Here is a 5,999-nt window from a genome sequence, read left to right as displayed (position 1 = left end):
CTTTCACCACCCAAACCTTGATCCCTGGCAGTGGACTTAGGCCTTCTGCTGACCTTGCCCTGTGCAATCATCACCCTTCCCTCCCCTACCATCTAGACTTGCATGATGCCCCTATCCCAACCCAGCCCTCTCAAACCCTGACATTTTGCGCTCCAGTTTCCAGACCTGGCTGCTTGCCTGAGCCCCAGACCACATTCCTCGTGTTGCGTGGCATTGCAAAGTGTCACTTCATGTTGGAGATTACCTGGGGTCCCTTGATTGGGCCCCTTAGTGCATTCCACTGGGTGCCCTTTGTGCTGCCATCTGTCTCCACATCCTAGCACCAACCCTTCCTCTCCTTCCACTCATGCTTTCCCCTGGAGTGCTGGCCTCCTCCTTCTTGAGTTTCTATTGCTCTGTTGGTGAGATTAGTCCCTATCCTGGGATACTGGCTTGGGTCCTGGCTCTTGCCCCTCTCCGCACCCACTGTCACCCCCTGCTGTGCCCTCCCATTGTCTTCTTCATGGCCCCCATCCCTTGCCAGGCCCCCTTGGCCTGCTCCCTGGCCCTTGATTCTTGTCTGAGCAGGCACCTCATGGGAAAGAGAGCCCTGTTCCTACACTGGGCCTCTTGCTATCTGTGGGCCCTTGGTCCTACTCCTGGAAACCTGAGATCTGTCAATGGCCCTGGGCCTGGAGCCTGCCTCCCCACTGCCATATGCCCTGCCTTCCCTCCTCTACCTGTGCCTCCCATTATTGTTCTAATCCCCCATCTCCAGCCCTGGCCCTAGTCTCTTGATTCCCTGGCCTTTCTCCTCACTTGAACCTCTGGAGGCTCTACTTGCTCTATGCTTCCCTGGGCTTGTACTGGGGGCCCCTCATTTGGGCTGCTTCCCTGCTCCCTTTGGCTTCCCTGCATGGCAGAAACTTAGTGCTGCCTGCCTGCCAAGCCCCGCCCTTCCCTTCTCTTTTAGGCCGGGGCCCTCCTCTAGGTCCCTAGCCTGTTATCTTCCTGGCCCCCAACACATCAAGACGCGTCCTCTGGCACTTCCTGTTGGGACCTCCTGTTGACACTGTCCCTGCATGCCACAGTCTGGCTGGGCACAAATCACGAGCCACTGAAGCAGGAACAAACTTTATTTCTGAACTCCACCAGCACACTCCACATATGCTCCCCAGAAACTCTCCCGCACGCCACCCAGCTCTTCCAGGAACCAGCAACCGGAAAATCCCTCTTCTGGCACTTCCCCACCCAATGGGAACTCTCCGGGAATCCCTGCGAGAACTCCAAAGTAGAGGGAGAACTCCAAATTAGCAGGCCAAGGCAGACAGCAGGGGTCTAATATACACAGCTTAACATAACCATTATCATCTCAATGGCTTGCTGGCATCATTTCTCAACCACTCCATTCTGGCAAAAATGCCATGCATCATTCGGACTCAGCTATGGCTCTCACCACCTGCGGTGCCCCTTTCCTGATCCCTTTACCAGGATGTTCACCAAGGCCAGGGGAATGGACCTAGCCTTTGGCCCTGTGGCCTCTCTTTGGGAAAATGCAGCCCTTCCTCTTTTTCTGGATCCTTTGGCCTCCCTCAGCCCGGGCCCTGCTCCCCAACCCTGACACCCATCAGTAGACCTGGGCCTTGAGCTCTCCTCTCCCTGAGCCACCCGTTCCCCCTTTTCCCCTCCCTCCCCTCCCTAGCCCTGTCCGTTTTCATGGGACCCTTGCCAGGGCCAACACACTTGAATCTCCATTCCTGGGCCTGTATCCTTGCTTAAGGCCACCCTTCTCCAGGACCCTGTCCCTTTCCCTTGATTTCAAGCCCATTTATCGAGCCCCATCCTGTGCTTCCACTCAGTTCCCCTTGTATTGAAGTGTCACCTCCTTTCTCCACAGAAAAGTCTTAACTGGGCTTCTCCAGAATTCTTCACTATGGCTGTTTTTAGGACTGTCAGCAAAAGAGACTCTGCAAAAGAGTTCAATATTGATAAACTTCCTATTTTCCTATTGCCCTCTTGTACTTTTCCACTGGCTGAGAACATATCAGCACTCCAGGTGCTGACAACCCCCTTACTAGTTTTTCACATATCCAGTATTGTAGTTAGCAGAAATGTGCAAACAAGGCCACTGGCCTTGAGCTGGACTTCACAGAGATGTCTATATTTTTAAGATATGTTACCAACTGGGCTCCATGGTAACAACTGGCAGGGAGAGGAAAAACGGGAAAAAGAAGCTGTCCCCTTCTCAGGAGTTGTCCTTGAAGAGTTAACTTGGCCAAAACAGTGAAAGAAAAAGCTGCTTTTATGTGAACTTCTGCAGACTGTGAACTTCTGAGTTCTTCCCTTTACATGCTGGGTATAATATTCTGAAACTGCCTGAAATCAGGGTTCAGGGGATTCACTGATTGTCGCCCCCTGCGACAAGGGTACGAGGGAGGCAGGCAGGATCAGCCTGTCATCTCCGAGGCACCAGCTGTTGGAACTGCCCTCCAACAGATGTAGTGAAGCACACTAGACCAGCTAGTGTCTCCTGGGCTGAGCGAGAGGGTATCGCGACCTGGCCTGCCACCCAACCTGGCCCACAATCACACCGAGTTGGGAGATGAGTCAACCATGAAGGTGCAACAATCTCAACTTTATTGTGTTAGGGACAAGGTTATATAGTGATAGAAGAAGGGAGTAAGAAGAGACAGTAGCAAGAACCAATAAGGAGCAGTTACATCACTATCACTAAGGGGCCTAGGCAGATTTCAGATTAAACCATTAGGCAGGGCTAAAGTCAAAAGCCCGTGAGCAAGCTAAAAGCCCGCGAACGCCAATCCAGCCAGGTCACATGTACGGAAATGCTAACCCATGGAGGCCACCTCAGCCAACACCCAATAAAGGCCGCAGTCCCAAGGGAGGTAAAAGGTCCCAACAATTGATTACAGCAAAAGCTATGCTATCTGAGCCTGGCTGCAGCCAAACAAAACTGTTTCCTGCTATGTTTGGTGCCTTGACTCATTTGACCCTACAACAGTACTGTGGTATCCCAGCATTGCCTGGACTCTCCCCTCCCAGTGCTTCTCCCTAGGCTGGGCCCCAAGAATGGGTCCTGGCTCCGCACCAACCCCCCAATTCTGGACACAAGGTATCCCCTCACAGTGACCTCCTTTGGTCCTCTGTTGGTCCAGGTCCCTCTCTGGGGATCTACACACCTGGGGCAGGGGAGTGGAATTGGCTGGCCTCTGCCCACTGAAGGCCTAGTGCCGACCTTGCCCTTCCCAATCCCCTCCCTTCAATCCCCTGCCCTCTAGGCTTACATGCTGCCCCTACCCCAACTCAGCCCTCCTACCCTGACAGTTGGCATTCCAATTCCCTGGTTGGCTGTTCACCTGAGCCCCTGATGGAGTTCCTTGTATTGCATCACTTCCCATGGGGTCTCTTGTTGTTGGGACTGACCTGGGGGCCCCTTGCTTGGGCCTCCTAGTGAGCTCCCCTCCTTGCCCTTTATGACGCCCTCTATCTCCTCATCCTAGCACCGCCTCATCCTTCCCTTCCCATAGCACTTTCCCCTAGAGAGCTGGACTCCTGCTCCTTGGGTTCCTAATCCTCTTTTGGGCGGGTTGTTCCCTTACCTGGAACCCTTGCTTGGGTCCTGGCTCTTGCCTCTCTCAGCAACCACTGCTACCCTGTGCCATACCTTCCTGTCGCTGTCCTCTTGGAACTTGTCCCTTGCTAGGCTTCCTTGGCCTGGTCTCTTGCCCTTGATTCTCATCTGCGCCAGGGCATCTTGTGGGAAACAGAGCCCTGCCCCTCATTTGGGCCCTTTGCTCTCCCTGGGCCCTTGGTCCTGCACCCAGAACCATGAAACCTGGCAGTGGCACTGACACTCAAACCTGGCTCTCCCCAACTGAATCCCCAGCCTTCCCTCCCCATCCCTGTCCACTATCCTGAGCCCCCTGCCCCAGCCTTGGCTCTTAGCTCTCCATTCCCTGGCCTCGCTCTTTGCTTGCCCATCTGGTGGCCCTTCTTGCTCTGTGCATCCCTGGGCTAGGACTGCGGGCCCCTTGCTTGGGCTGCTTCCCTGTTCCCCTTGGCTTCCCTGCACTGCAGAACCCTAGTGCCACCCTCCTACACAGCCTCACCCTTCTCGGCTCTCCCCTGGCCTGGGACCTGCTCTAGGTCAGTAGCCTGGGCTTCTTTCTGGGTCCTGGCCACTTCCCCACCAACACCGGTCCTCTGGCCCTTCTCACTGTGCCTTTCTTCAACCCTCCTGCCATCCCTGTCCCTGTCAGGCCCCTTTTCCTGATCATTTTTCCAGGATTCTCACCAGGGCCAGGGAACTGGGCCTTGTTTTTTGTCCCTGCAGGCTCCCTTTGGGAAAATGTAGCCCTATTGCTTGTCTGGGCACTTTGGACTCCCTCAGCCCGAGCCCTGTGCCCCAACTCTGACACCCAGCAGTGGACCTGGGCCTTGAGCCCTACAATCCCTGCACCACCCAATCACCTTTCTCCCCTCCCTCCCCTTCCCAGCCCTGTCCATTTTCATGCAACCCTGGCTAGGCACTTGGCTCTTCTTTCCTGGGCCTGACTCCTTGCTGGAACATCCAGCCATACTTCTCGAGGACCCTGTACCTGTCCCTTGATTTCAGGCTCCATTTTCGAGTCCCGCTCTGCCTCCCCTCAGTTCCCCTTGTACTGTAGTATCCTGGTGCTTTACAGACCCTCCCCTCCCCCTGCTTCTCCCTAGCCTGGTCTCTAATGGGTCTCGACGACCAACCCCCAATTGAAGAAGCAAAACATCCATTCACGGTGCCCTCCTTCGGCACTCCTTTGGTCCAGATCTACTCACCTGGGGCAGAGGACTGGAATTGGCTGGCTTCTGTGTCCTGAAGGCTCCCTATGGGAAACAGAGCCCTGAAACTGGATCCATGAAACCTGACAGTGGACTTGGGCCTAGAGCCGACCTTGTCCTGTGCGATACTCTCCCTTCCATCCCCTACTCTCTAGCCTTGCATACTGCCCCTATACCAACCCAGCCCTGCCTAACCCTCACAATTTGTGCTCCTGTCCCCGGGCCTGGCAGCTCACCTGAGACCTTGACCACATTCGTTCTGTTGCATGGCTTCACATGGCATCTCTTGATGTTGTTCTGACCTGGGGGCTCCTTCCTTGGGTGCCCTAGCATGCTCCCCTCCTTGCCCTTTGCACTGCCTCTGTCTCCTATCCTAGCGCAACCCCTTCCTCTCCTTCCCCTCTTGCTTTCCCCTGGAGCACGGGCCTCCTTCTTCTTGGGTCCCTAATCCACTGTTGGCCAGGTCCCTCCCTTTCCTGGGCCCCTGCCTTGGGTCCTGGATCTTGCCTTCTCCACACCCAACTCAACCCGGTGCCATGGCCTACCATCACCATCCACCTTCCCTTGTCTCTTGCCAGGCCACCTGGGCCCAGTCCCTGGCCCTTGAATTTCATCTGAGCTAGAGCGCCTTATAGGAAAGAGAGCCCAGGCCCTGGTCTGGTCCCCTTGCTCTCCCTGGGCCTTAGGTCCTGCACTTGAACCCTGACACCTGGCAGTGGTTCTGGCACTGGCTCCTTACTTTACTCTCTGGTGGCCCTTGTTGGCCAGCACATCCCTTGGTGTTGACTGCAGGCCCCTTACTTGGGCCGCTCTCCCCTTGGTTTCCCTGCACTGAAGTCCACTGGTGCTGCTCTCCAGCCCAACTTTGCCCTTCCTTGCTCTCCCCTGCCAAGGGACCTCCTCGAGAAACCGAGCCTGGGCTCCTTGCTGTGGTCCTGACCCCTCCCCACCAGCACCTGTCGTCTAGGACTTCCTGCTGTGCCATCCTTTGCACTCCCCTGTGGTCCCTCTCCCTGCTAGGACCCCTTTACCATTTCCCAGGAAGCTAACTCAGGCCAGGAGACTTGACCTGGCCTCTTGGCCCTGCAGGCTCCCTCTGGGAAAACATAGCCCTGCCCCTTGCCTGTGCCCTTTTGCCTCCCTCAGCCTGGTCCCTGATCCCCAACCCTGACACCTAGCCTTGG

The sequence above is a fragment of the Marmota marmota genome, unplaced genomic scaffold, assembly GCF_001458135.2.
Source record: "Marmota marmota marmota unplaced genomic scaffold, marMar, whole genome shotgun sequence".
Classification (NCBI taxonomy): domain Eukaryota; kingdom Metazoa; phylum Chordata; class Mammalia; order Rodentia; family Sciuridae; genus Marmota; species Marmota marmota.
The sequence above is the reverse complement of the archived record's forward strand: the minus strand, read 5'-3'. Positions refer to the sequence as shown.